Source organism: Camelina sativa, chromosome 9 (assembly GCF_030686135.1).
Source record: "Camelina sativa cultivar CO46 ecotype springtype chromosome 9, ASM3068613v1".
Lineage (NCBI taxonomy): Eukaryota > Viridiplantae > Streptophyta > Magnoliopsida > Brassicales > Brassicaceae > Camelina > Camelina sativa.
The window spans coordinates 26,457,542-26,472,214 of record NC_141888.1 but is presented as its reverse complement, the minus strand read 5'-3'; the positions used below and the strand labels follow the sequence as shown (position 1 = coordinate 26,472,214).

Below are 14,673 nucleotides of genomic sequence, written 5' to 3'. Positions count from 1 at the left end.
TAGCTTGGAAAAAGACTGAATACTGCTTCAAAAATGCCGAGGCGAGCTGATCGAAGCTGTCAATGGAGTTGGATTCCAAAGAGGCGAACCATTCCAACGCCGGTCCCACCAGGTTCTCGGCGAAGTAACGGCAGTAGCCGGCTTCACACTCGTCGTCAGTGAGATAAGCTTTTGTTATGGCTAATCTGAAAGCTCGGAGGTGCGCTCCCGGGTCCGTTATGCCCGCGTATTCGGGAAGGCGGAGCTTGCCCACGTCACGAAGGCGAACCTTCGCGATTCGGTCTGTGAACGGGGTACGCCTTGTTTCGGCGATCACGCGATCGATGTCTGGGGCTGCGCTTGTTGCCAGGTGCACCTTAGAGCGGATTTGGGCCATCTCGGCGCTTGCCTTATTCATGTACTCGGTTAGGAACTGCGCGCTGAATGCGCCTCTACTCGGAGGTCCGGGAAGACCGAGATCCTCGGTCGTTATTCCTCGTGACGCCCCATTTCTGAGTTCTCCTGTCGGGGCTGGATCCAGTCTCACCGAGGAGCCCTCCAGAGCCCCCGAGGTGCGGAGGACCTGCCCTGCTGACCCGACGTCCCCGGATGGGGGATGCTCGTCACGTCGCGAGCTCGCGTTACCATTTAAGACTGACGAGCTCGGAGCTCCGTTGCTCTCTGACGGCGCGAAAACGGGTAACGTTCTGATCCCGGGTGGGGTAACGTGGACCGCCTCAAAGTCGAGACGAGTCCGGGGAAGCGCTCTTTCCGTGGGATTGGTTAAAGCTGTTCCCGAAGAGTACGCGGAATCCCGATAGGGTCCGAGATTTGCGCGAGAAGCGAGCTCTTGTTCATGCCGCTCGATTCTGTTCATGAGGGCCCGATTTGTCACATCTTGACTTTGGGTCTTATCGATCAGAACGGCGAGCATTCCGCGAATCTCAGACAGATCGTTGCTGACGGGGGTCCCGGAGGAGACCACCGGCACATGGTGCTGTCCGGGTCGGTTCGTTCCGTTATTCTCTGAACGAGTCCATACTCGGGACTGATTCCTGTTTCCTGTCAAGATCGCGGGGGCCGTGGGAACAACCCCGACGGTAACCCCTGGGTTTGTACTACCGAGATTCTGAGTTTGGGCGGGTCTGTGATGAGTGAGACCCGAACCTCCCAAAATACTTTGGTTCGGTGCTTGACTGTCGTCAAGTGATGAGCCTGTCCCGGGTCTGACTAGATCTGTAACCTCGTTATCGGATTGGGCTGACGCGGGTGCACCCTGGGAAGGTGCACTGATGGAGGTGGATCCATGGACTGCCGCTGGTGGAGCAGTCTCTGAGATGATTGTGTTAGCGGTGGATGGATCCATTTCGCTGGAGTTCAAAGCAGTCGATTTTTGAGAATAGAAAGACCTAACTCCCCACAGGCGGCGCCAAGTTGTTGGGGCTAGAAACAACAATTAGAAGAATAAGTTTGTAAAATGAGATCTGGGCAGACTTTCGGTACAAATCGACTTAGAACTATGAAAAACAACGAACTGGACTTTTGTATTCACTTTTTCTATTGATTCGCTCTGAGCTTGATTACATGTCTTGTGTCCTTCACATTCATCTGCTATTTAAACTAAAATTCCTCGAAACCCTTCCTGAACGTCTCGCTGCAATCTCGGCTCCCCAATCCCGATTTCTTCTCCAGGTTGACTTCATCCTCCTGCTCGGGTTTTCCTCCATGGGCCCTTACTGGGCCTCTTTTCCTGGCCTGCGCGTACGCCATAATGGGCTTATTTGGTGGGCCTTATGATCGTCGAAACCCAACACCAACAAATTTGATACCATTACCCTTATCCTAGGGAGATTTGCATCGAAGGGATATTATATTACAAAGCTACTGATTGTGAGTCTAGAAAAGATACGATAGTTTGCTTTAATGTTAAGCAGGAGACGTTCAGCTTTATTAAGAACAAAGCGTTTTAGTTTCCGACAACTTTAATAAACTACAACGGAAAATTAGGAGGAATTTGTTGTAAATTAAATTTATTTATGGATGAAACAGTCCTCCGTTGATTCTTTCCACATCTCCGCTCTTGTAGGAAGCCACTTTTGTATCGGAATGGTCGCTTGGGGATATTTTGTTTCGGTATTATGTCATATTTTTAAGTTAATTTCATTTTCATTTTTTGCCATATTTGAAAAATTTGTTAGTATATCCTGAATTCTTGTTCAAAAAAAAAACTAGATTAATAATCTGTTTAAAACAGATGTTTAAATTTAAATTGGTGCTTAAAAAAGACACTTAATTTAAGTAAAAAGAAATATGCTGTAAAAAAGAAAATAAAAATAAAATATGGATGGATGTATAAACTTTTTTTTTATAATGTTTATAACAAATAATAATTGCAATTAAATTTCACATATTTTTCTTAATAATTGCACATATTTTTCTTATTAATTTCATATATTTTCCTATTAAAATTAGTAGTTTAATAGATAACTTTCCAAATAGATTTAGTCATATAATTAATTACTTTTGGTTTTATATACTTTTAAAAATATTAATTGCATAAGATTTTATGTGATGAGTTGGATTCAAAATTTATCAAAATTTTAATATTTCTGCAAATCCACTTATATATACACACACAAATACATATATTATATTTATAAAAATTTAAATATATTTCAAGGAGCTATAACAACAGTATGATTTGGTGGTAATATATTAATGAAAACTGTTACCTAATTATAGTTAATAATTTATATTTTTATGTGCCAAATTTGATCATATATGAGTTGGATTCAAAGATTTATTAATTTGATTATTTTGCAAGATGCTCATATATATATATATATATAAAGATTTCATTTCTTAAAATATATATATATATATATATATAAAGGTGACAACCAACAGTATGATTGGGTGGTAATATATATTAAAACAAATTTATCACCTAATTATAGCTAATAATCTATGTACTAGATTAGGACCCATGCTTGAGCACAGGTTGAAATTTCTTTTATTTGTATTATAATTTTAGAATAAAATATAATTTTGGTGATTGTTTTTAAAAATTTTTTTAGATAAAATATTATGCTAAATATGATGACTTGAAAAGGCCTATTTTGTAAATTGTTTTATATTGTTAATTTTGTAATTTTATGTATGAAAAATGATTATGTTTGTTGTTTGTTTTTATTTTAATTTTTGAACATGTTTGGTGAAAGTGTTTTAATATGACCCGGTAAGATTTTATTTTTAACTGCACAATAAGATCTTGAAAATCATGATTAAGTATGATAAATTGCCAAGATTTTTTTTTACGCCTAACATTATATTTCTATGCCTACCAGTATATATATATATATATTATATATACTCATATATATATATAAAGATTTCATTTCTTAAAAAAAAATATATATATATATATATATAAAGGTGTCAACCAACAGTATGATTGGGTGGTAATATATATTAAAACAAATTTATCACCTAATTATAGCTAATAATCTATGTATACCTAGTAATAAGGTTACTGCAAAAGGAAATAAAAGAAAATAAGATAAGGTTACAAAAGAGATAGGATAAAAATAGTGTTAGGTAGAAGTAAAACACAGAATCAAAAGGTGGCAGTCGTGTCAGTCTAGTGGACCTGTAAGGGTTTCATTTAGTTTGTAAAATCTTGGACGACCATATATAAACTATAGGTTGTTGTTGTGTTAATTTGTCTATCGGTACTCAATACTTAAAAAGGTTTTCATTTCATTGTTTTTTCATCCAATGTCCGCCAAGAGAAAACGAAAGGAGCACGTCTCCAAAGATGAGGCTCACCTAACCAAATCTTCATCGGACGGGTTAGGAGAAAACTCTGGGACGCTGCCAACTGATGTCCTGGTCGAAATACTCTCCAGACTGCCAGCTGCCAAATCCGTCGTGAGGTCTCGTTGCATGTCAAAGAACTAGAATTCTCTTCTCCGCACCCCATATGTCACCAACAAGTTCCTGACGAGGTCTTCTGCTCGGCCACGTCTCCTTTTCACTTTTCAAGCTGAGGGTAAGTGGTCTTTCTTCTCTTCACCTGAGTACGTGATTTCAGACAACAATTCAAATCTTGTAGTTGTCGAGAGTCATATGGGTGTCCCTAAAGATTACACCTTTCGAGTTTGTGTCCCTGTTTGTGGATTGCTGTGTACAAAAGATGAATGGGTTGTAAGTGGTAGGAGGGATGCAAGGATGATGATATGTAACCCTCGCACAGGACAGTTCAAATCCTTACCCAAAGTGAGATCGAGGAGGGGTCAGGTTATAACCTATCTTGGGTATGATCCAATCGGAATGCAATATAAGGTTTTGTGCATGACAGTTTGTGAACGGCCATATTCGTCTAAAGCGGAAGAGTATCAAGTTCTCACACTAGGAATGGGCAAACTGAAATGGAGAATGATTGAATGTTCTGTAGAACATTACCCTTACCATTATCCTAGGGAAATTTGCATCGAAGGGATATTATATTACATAGCTACTGATCGTGAGTCTAAAAGAGATATGATAGTTTGCTTTAATGTTAAGAAGGAGACGTTCAGCTTTATTAAGAACAAAGAGTTTGGGTATCCGACAACTTTAATAAACTACAAGGGAAAATTAGGAGGAATTTGTTGTCAATCACATTTATTTATGGATGGAGGAGTTCAAAGCTTTGAGTTCTGGTCTATAGATGACACTGAAGAACATACATGGTCAAGGCATATTCACATATTGCCGCCTATGTGGAAGGAGCTAGTTGCAGAGACTAAAGTTTACATTGTTGGGATGGTTAATGGAACAAGTGAAGTTGTGTTTTCTCCACTTGTCTTGTCCAATCCGTTCTACATTTTTCACTTGGATATGGAGAGGAACTCTATTAAAAGAGTTGGAATTCAAGGGCTTGGACCTCATAAAGGTCAACACATTTACACCTTCTTAAACCATGTCGAAAATGTGAATCTTATTATGTAATGTTAATTTAAATTTCGTAAGATCAGTGCTTTCATTTTCCTTCTAATTTATTTCATAAGTACTATATCATGGACTCTTAGACAGTCTATGCTTGTTGTTTCCCATTGATCAGTTATTATGACTATATTATAATTACTTTGATGTACCTTCATCTTTGTTTGGTTACTCCGTCACTGTGTCCATCAGTCCATGCTTGCTCTTGTTTACATTAAACAACACTAGCTAGCTCGGAGCATTATCTGTTGTTTTGACTTTAAACACTATCTATCGGGAATCAAACCCTGCTACTTTACATTTTCCTCCACACACCGAAGCCTCCTTTTTAAAATGGACATATATTATGCTCCACATGTCTCGGTTAACAGTATTCAAACCTTTTTTTATCATGAGATCTTCGTGATATCTACTATATATGTTGAACAAAGAATTTAATCCAATGTGCGGTTGAACTTGAACCATTTTAAGAACTTGGTATACCTGCGAGCATGTAACAAAGATGATTCTCACGATCCTCAAGCCCATCGCATTATACACAGTGACAGTGAAGAAGAAGGATTAAACTCCTTAACCAAATAGTGATCCGGAAGATAGCCTCAAGCCACAGTGTACCACTTATGGAAGCAGTGAAACAATGTTCTTCACAACCACCTAGTACTGTCTCTGTCTCACCAAGCCACTTTCAAGCTGATTGACAAAGAGACCCGAAATGTAATCTTTGCGCGTAAACAAAGGAAGCATATTTTGGCAACTTAATGCAACTTTGGTATTGTAATAGTGAGGGTCTGGGTTGGTGGTATTGTAATAGTGAGGAAACAACGCTTCTCTAGGGTTCTAACATTAGGTACGGGTAAACTGTCATGGAGAAAGATTACATGTTCCCGACCTTATGATCCTTGGTGGGATGTTGGGATTTGCATAAGTGGGGTTTTGTATTATATAGCTCACGAGAGAAATAGGCATCGAAATTGCCTGATAGTTTGCTTTGTCTTGAGCTCTGAGAAGTTCGAGTTTATTACTCCACCACCTATAGAGCAGCTATGGTGTACGAATCGTCGAATCTGATTAATTACAAGGGTAAATTAATTAGGTGTGCTTGTTGCGTTCCTATTTAAGCGAAAAACTGAAAGTATTAAGCTGTGGGTTTTAGATGATGCCGAAGAAGGGAGATGGTCGGAGCATATCTACATACTCCCTCCTATTTGGAAGAATTTAGTTGCAGCAGAGGCCATGTTTCGCTTTATTGGGATGACTCGTAATGGTGAAATTGTCTTGTCTTCATTTATTCCATCAGATTCATTTATTCCACGTTTTGATCCATCGGAATACATTCATAAAAGCTAGAATCCAAGGGTTTGGATCTCGTACGGGTACAGGGATTTCCACCTTTATAGACTATATAGAGAATCTGAAGGGTCGACTCTGGTACACTACCTCAACTATATCGGTTCTTCGATATACACCCTAGACTTTTTACCTCTTTCCTAAAGATCATAAACAATTTTTTACTCTATTAAACATCACAAACTATACATTCTCTTATAATTGCAACATAGCGATTTTAAATTGTGATTGTATTTACTAAACCGATAGTGGCGTTTAAACGACCACGCTTTTTAAGTAAACCAAAAAAGTCAAACCACCCACTCATCTTCTCTAAATAAAATTAAAATTCTCATTTCTTAGGATTTCTCTTTTCCTCATTGTTCTCAATTTCAATACGACAAGAACTCGTTTCTCTCCTCTCAATTCTCTTGTAAGGTCTTCGAATATAAATATTATAACTCGTTTATCATAAGTAAGCACCAACAAAGTGGTTTATGAGTGAAGTTTAAGTCTATGAACGTGCTCTTTTAGTTTAGTTTTGTAAACATGAATGGTACTTTTTGGAGTTTTTGTGATCTTGGTGATAGTTTTGTTTCTTTAAACAATGAGAAACCATCAGCTTTAACAGTAGATATCTTTGATCTCTGCAAAGAAACTACTTAAGAACACTTGTCGGCATTTTCAAGAAATTTTAATTAAACATTCTACTTTATTGATACAATTAAAACCTTAAGATTTGAGATTTTCGCTATGAAGAAGAAGAATGGATTTGATTAATCATATGGATTCGATTTTTTGGTTCAATTAACATAATCATGGTATTTTAGACGCAATTACTGCTTTACTAAATCTAATCGCAATTTAGAGTCACTATTTTGTAATTAGAAGAGTAAGTGTAGTTCATGATGTTTGATAAAGAAAAACATTGTTTATGATGTTTAGAAAAGAGGCAAAAAGTCTAGGGTGCACATCGAAGAAGTCGTATATCAGGTAGTATACTAGAGTCGACCCAAATCTGAACCATATGTAACTGTTTAAAGGACTTCATAAGACTTCACAAATACCGTCCTTATCTCTTCATGTATTTTATATATCGATTATATATTTGTTCAGTTGTATGTTGTTTTTTTTTGTTTTTTTTTTATTTATTGTCAACATTATTGTTGGGTATTGGATGAATATTTTATTTTCTTTTCATAATTTAGTTATTCAACAAGATTTAATACTATTTTGACACAGATGCATTAAAATCTTATACATATTATAATTATTGAAATACATACTTTTATTATTTAATAAATTTACTTATACTTAAAAAGTTTTTAGATATGACAGTACGTATTTTTTTTTTCATCTTTATTAACTTGGTTTAGAGATGATATGACAAGATTTATCATCTATACTATGTACACATATTTAATTTATTAATAGTTACAGACACTTACTCCTACAAATCTTAAAATCCTATTAGACATCATTTCAATTTCTAGCCTGTATATACAACTCGTGGAAGAGTACGTACTATAGCCTAAACCGGTACCGTGTTTCTCAATGGGGTTAACCTTCTCACAATCTTCATTCCCGGAGATACCAAATGATCTCGTCTTTGAGATTCTCTCGAGAGTGCCTGCGAAATGCATAGCAAGATTCCGTTGCCTATCGAAGCAATGGGCTTCAATCCTCAGCCTTCCATATTTCACCGAGCTTTACCTCACCAACTCCTTTGCTCGTCCACGTCTTCTGTTTACCTTACATGTTGACGGTAGGTGGCTCTTTTTCACATCACCTCAGCCATTAAATCTAGACAATAACTCTTCTCCGACTAATTTAGCTGCAGATCACATGTGCTTCCCATGTTCCTTTGAGTTTTTTGAGGTTTGTCCTCCTGTATGTGGCTTGCTATGTAACAGAGATACAAATCTGATGATATGTAACCCTAGCACAGGAAAGTACATAAACTTACCGTGTAGGACAAGCAATGAGAGCACTGATTTGAAGAAAACCTATTTTGGGCATGATCCGATTAAAAGACAGCATAAAGTGTTGTGTGTATCAGTAGAAACTCGAAAGCATCAAGTTCTGACATTAGAAAATGGAGGAAGATTATTATGGAGAATGGTTGAGTGTTCCATTCCTCATGATCCTCAATGGTTGAGTGTTCTATTACAATATGAAGAGGAACACTATTGTAAGAGTTAAAATCCAAGGGATTGAAGCTTTTAAAGGTCGGAAGATATATACATTTCTAGACCATGTAGAAGATGTGAGGCTTATGGAAGCGATTATGGCTTCATAAAACTTTATATAGCAGCTAGTTTTCTTTGTAAGTTGGGGATCTTATGTATTATACAGCCTCTATTTATCCCAAAAAAAAATTATTGTACAGACTCGATCTCTATAATTCTTGAAGGGTTTATATGATCATAGTTGACTATAAACAATTGACGTTATTATGTTTATGATAAATAACTAGTAAGTTATAATATGATGCGAAAAATCTGATTGGATCAAATTAATTTCTTATGATATCTGTTTACATTATACCTAAGCTCTTGACGTTGTAACCTCTTATTTAGCTATATCAACATAAGCAATGGGTGAATAATGTGCACTTCATCCTAACTCGATTATTATGTTCACGAGTTGTTGATTCTAGACAATGCCGAGCAATAGAAATAGTCTTCGAGGAAAAGAACATCAAACATTGTCGGGATGACCAGTAGAGGTGAAATTGTACAGCCTCATGCTGATGGTAAAACATTGGAATCCAAGCCATTGAACATGTTATGGGTTGTTGGGGCTAGAAACAACAATTAGAAGAATAAGTTTGTAAAATGAGATCTGGGCAGACTTTCGGTACAAATCGACTTAGAACTATGAAAAACAACGAACTGGACTTTTGTATTCACTTTTTCTATTGATTCGCTCTGAGCTTGATTACATGTGTTGTGTCCTTCACATTCATCTGCTATTTAAACTAAAATTCCTCGAAACCCTTCCTGAACGTCTCGCTGCAATCTCGGCTCCCCAATCCCGATTTCTTCTCCAGGTTGACTTCATCCTCCTGCTCGGGTTTTCCTCCATGGGCCCTTACTGGGCCTCTTTTCCTGGCCTGCGCGTACGCCCTAATGGGCTTATTTGGTGGGCCTTATGATCGTCGAAATCCAACACCAACAATTGCCCCCCAGCCTTTTAACCTATTTTTGGGAGGGTTGAAAGGCGAATATCCAGAGAATCTTTCATGTCGTTTCGGTTTCGCGATCTTCCTCGGGGAAGGGGCAAAACATGCGGAGGCGACTCGTCGAGCTGTTCGTGAGGCCAAGGAGCGGATGTCCCAAGACTACCGGGCGGTGCTGGATTCAGTGAAGAGCAAGTGGGAGAGGAAGAAAGAGCAGACCGCGGTCGAGAGCGATCTCGCAGAGATCGAGTCCAACCTTCTTTTGATCAAGCAGATCGACGAGGGGAGGACATCAATTGCGGAGGAGGTGCAAGTTCTCGAGACGCAGCGGGCGGTCCTTGCGGTTAGGTCCAACTCCTTGGCGGTTTTGGACTTTTCGGTGAGCAAATTGGACCTTCCTCAGATCTCGGAAGACTCGGTCGCGCCCATGGAGGTTGACGCCGGAACCGGGGTCCCGCGCGGTCTGGACGAGCATGGGAGCAACGCGAGTGCCGCGAAGGATCCGGAGGCTGGGACCGGGGAAGAAGACGTTTGAGTTATGGCGTCTTTATTTTATTTATCGTTTTGAACTTGCGTTATTTGCCCGAAAGGGCTTTTAAATCTTTTGTTATGACTTGCCCGGGGGGGCTCAATTAATACTTTCATAAACCTTTTGTAAAATGTATTAGCTAGGTGCTTGAGATTTTTCAGATCAAATGATAATTAAGTTCGATAACCATGTTCACACGAGCACAAATATGTTAACCCAAGACTTTATTTCTTTTCGTTTTTTGGAATCAACTGCCTGGGGAGGCATTTAAACCCTTGTTCTTTTCATATTGTCTTTGTTAACTGTTTCGGGTCGAAACGCGTGAGTTCTAATATGTACTCGGGGTATACGGAACTCTCCTAGGCCGGCTTACGGACAGCGGGAAATGTTCCCCGGGCACTTAATTTGTGAACTCCGTAGAATTCACTAAAAATTTGCTATTTGGGGATGAAGTCCTTTGAGGTTTTCCAAATTGGGTAGTGAAATCTTATTTGCTTTCACGTGAGGTCGTGGGGTGCGGACCGTTAGCTAGAGCTGTGTTGACCTTGTTGTTTTTTTTTGTTTTTGATGAAGTGTTCGAAAAAGCTTGAAACGGTTGCAAGACAGTGCGAAATTCGCATGTGCTGTTTGGTGTCGTAGGTACGTTTATTTGTAGGCAATTTCGTCGCGCCGTTAGAAAGAGTTATTGTTTGTTGATTTGGTATATTTGGTAACGGTGCACCAGGTCATGGTAAAATTCGCGTTTTATTTGGAAAGATTTTGCGGAGCGGATCGAGTTGGGAAGGTGGCTGCGCTCAGGATATTGAGCTGCCTACGTACCCCGTAAGGGGATCAAGCCAGGTCGTAGTTCGATTATTATGGATACCTCTTAGAAGTATTTTTTGAGGTTCATGACGTTCCAAGGCCGGAGCTCGGCTTTACCGTTGCTCTCGTCTACGAGGCGATATACGCCATTGCGAACGATCTCGGTGATACGGAAAGGTCCTTCCCATTTTGCCGGCGTTCTTTTCTTTTCTGTGATCGAACATTCGACGGAGTACTCGGTCCCCGACGGCGAAACGCCGAGGTCGGATCTTCGAGTTATAGAAGCGAGCGATGGCATTCTGGTAATTTTGAACTCGCACGTAGGCTTGTTCTCTCTTCTCGTCGATGACGTCGAGGTGATCGCGCAGCGCTTCGCTATTTTCCTCCTCATTCTCGGGGGAAACAGCTCGGCGAATACTGCCTATGGTAACTTCTGCCGGTATTACGGCCTCAATTCCGTAGGCTAAGGAGAACGCGGTCTCGCCCGTGCTGCCACGCGGCGTAGTTCGGGTGGCCCACAATACTCCGGGGAGCTGAGCGTCCCAGCCTGACTTCGCCGAGGTGTACTACTAAAACCATTTACGGTGCTTTTGATGACTTATGGATCTCGGCCAGAGCGGCCCGCTCCTCTTCTGCTCGGGCGAAATTAATCGACCTATGGAGTGCGTCGTCGAGCGACGGGGGTTGTCGAACGGTGAGCTCTTCGCGGAATTTCGAGGTGTACCATAAGCCATGCCGAAGGGCTGCCAGGGCAACCTCGTCGTTTAGGTTGGTTATCCTGGCTTTGGTTGACTTGAAGCGATTGATGTAATCGCGGAGCGGTTCGTCTTTTTCTTGGATGAGAAGCCAAAGGTCTGATTCGGTCACCTTAGCTTGGAAAAAGACTGAATACTGCTTCAAAAATGCCGAGGCGAGCTGATCGAAGCTGTCAATGGAGTTAGATTCCAAAGAGGCGAACCATTCCAACGCCGGTCCCACCAGGTTCTCGGCGAAGTAACGGCAGTAGCCGGCTTCACACTCGTCGTCGGTGAGATAAGCTTTTGTTATGGCTAATCTGAAAGCTCAGAGGTGCGCTCCCGGGTCCGTTATGCCCGCGTATTCGGGAAGGCGGAGCTTGCCCACGTCACGAAGGCGAACCTTCGCGATTCGGTCTGTGAACGGGGTACGCCTTGTTTCGGCGATCACGCGATCGATGTCTGGGGCTGCGCTTGTTGCCAGGTGCACCTTAGAGCGGATTTGGGCCATCTCGGCGCTTGCCTTATTCATATACTCGGTTAGGAACTGCGCGCTGAATGCGCTGCTACTCGGAGGTCCGGGAAGACCGAGATCCTCGGTCGTTATTCCTCGTGACGCCCCATTTCTGAGTTCTCCTGTCGGGACTGGATCCAGTCTCACCGAGGAGCCCTCCAGAGCCCCCGAGGTGCGGAGGACCTGCCCTGCTGACCCGACGTCCCCGGATGGGGGATGCTCGTCACGTCGCGAGCTCGCATTATCATTTAAGACCGACGAGCTCGGAGCTCCGTTGCTCTCTGACGGCGCGAAAACGGGTAACGTTCTGATCCCGGGCGGGGTAACATGGACCGCCTCAATGTCGAGACGAGTCTGAGGAAGCGCTCTTTCCGTGGGACTGGTTAAAGCTGTTCCCGAAGAGTACGCGGAATCCCGATAGGGTCCGAGATTTGCACGAGAAACGAGCTCTTGTTCATGCCGCTCGATTCTGTTCATGAGGGCCCGATTTGTCGCATCTTGACTTTGGGTCTTATCAATCAGAACGGCGAGCATTCCGCGAATCTCGGACAGATCGTTGCTGACGGGGGTCCCGGAGGAGACCACCGGCGCATGGTGCTGTCCGGGTCGGTTCGTTCCGTTATTCTCTGAACGAGTCCATACTCGGGACTGATTCCTGTTTCCTGTCAAGATCGCGGGGGCCGTGGGAACAACCCCGACGGTAACCCCTGGGTTTGTACTACCGAGATTCTGAGTTTGGGCGGGTCTGTGATGAGTGAGACCCGAACCTCCCAAAATACTTTGGTTCGGTGCTTGACTGTCGTCAAGTGATGAGCTTGTCCCGGGTCTGACTAGATCTGTAACCTCGTTATCGGACTCGGCTGACGCGGGTGCACCCTGGGAAGGTGCATTGATGGAGGTGGATCCGTGGACTGCCGCTGGTGGAGCAGTCTCTGAGATGATTGTGTTAGCGGTGGATGGATCCATTTCGCTGGAGTTCAAAGCAGTCGATTTTTGAGAATAGAAAGACCTAAGTCCCCACAGGCGGCGCCAAATTGTTGGGGCTAGAAACAACAATTAGAAGAATAAGTTTGTAAAATGAGATCTGGGCAGACTTTCGGTACAAATCGACTTAGAACTATGAAAAACAACGAACTGGACTTTTGTATTCACTTTTTCTATTGATTCGCTCTGAGCTTGATTACATGTGTTGTGTCCTTCACATTCATCTGCTATTTAAACTAAAATTCCTCGAAACCCTTCCTGAACGTCTTGCTGTAATCTCGGCTCCCCAATCCCGATTTCTTCTCCAGGTTGACTTCATCCTCCTGCTCGGTTTTTCCTCCATGGGCCCTTACTGGGCCTCTTTACCTGGCCTGCGCATACGCCCTAATGGGCTTATTTGGTGGGCCTTATGATCGTCGAAACCCAACACCAACATGGGTCAACAGATTTGCACCTCTATAGACCATGCCACATATCTAATCAACAGATTTACACCTCTATAGACCATGCCACAAATTTAAGCTTACGGAAAAATGCTGAGGAATTCAAAGACTTTTAACATTGCTAACTGGATGCCATTTATCAAATAAATCAGTCAAATATTTCATAAATATCATAAGAAATCTAATCTGGGGTCGCTAGGACACTAAAATGGTATAGGACACGAACAAGTCTAATCATACAAAAGTTCAAGAGGTATGGTGATTTTCACGGAATCATCCATAACATAAAAGCGAGAAAGAGAATAGTGCAAGGAAGATTTGAAAGCAAAGAAACGCTAAATTTCATCTCTACAAGTTTTGTTATTCTGTTTCATCTAAAGTTCAGATTATGATTTGATGCGTTCTGTTGGTGTGTTTGTAGATCCTTCGTGGGACGCTAGCTAGCTACAAATGGCCACCGGTGAGCTCGCATGCACTTACGCTTCTCTCATCCTCCACGACGATGGAATCGATGTCACTGTGAGTCCTTTTTATCTTCCGCTCCGAGCCTTGTTTTTTTTTATGTGATTGTAATTTTGTCATTTTGTGTATGTAGCAACCTGTCCATTTCTTAATTCCATGTTCGCCATGTCTAGTACAATCTATGCGTGTCTGGCGTGTTGATGGTACTTGGTGCCTATTCGTTGTTTAGTTGCTAATCAGGCCTTTTGCTAGGCTCAATCTTGACATTGTTTTTGAACTTAACCTACTTGATCCTTAACTTGTAGCATTTTTTGGTTACTTGTTAACTAGGCTGATAAGATCTCAACACTGGTGAAAACAGCCAATTTGAACATTGAATCATACTGGCCTAGTCTCTTTGCCAAGCTTTGCCAAAACAAAAACATCGATGATCTCTTTATGAATGCTAGCGTCGGTGGCTCTGCTGCTGTTCCCATGGCTATGTCTGCTTCTGCCTCTGCAGCTGGAGGAGCCATTCAAGCTGCCCCAGAAACTGAAGAGTAAAAGAAGGTATTGTATTCTTCTCTCCTCGAACCCTTTTACAGTTTTACTCTGCTCATAATTGTAATTACTGCTAATAATAAATATATATAATTTGTTGGTTTAATTTGTTATTCTTGTGATATTTCTATCTTTAGGAGGAGGTGAAGGAAGAGAGTGACGATGATTTTGTATCCGGCTTGTTTGACTAA

General features: G+C 41.4%; 3 pseudogenes; all 3 read left to right on the top strand.

Moving 5' to 3' along the window:
• The first annotated feature begins 3,391 nt into the window (after nt 1–3,391).
• LOC147938802 (F-box protein At3g49450-like) lies at nt 3,392–4,988 on the top strand (annotated as a pseudogene).
• Nucleotides 4,989–7,746: 2,758 nt separating this feature from the next.
• On the top strand, nt 7,747–8,493 carry LOC147938801 (F-box protein At3g49450 pseudogene; annotated as a pseudogene).
• A 5,437-nt stretch (nt 8,494–13,930) lies between these two features.
• LOC147938800 (uncharacterized) lies at nt 13,931–14,673 on the top strand (annotated as a pseudogene).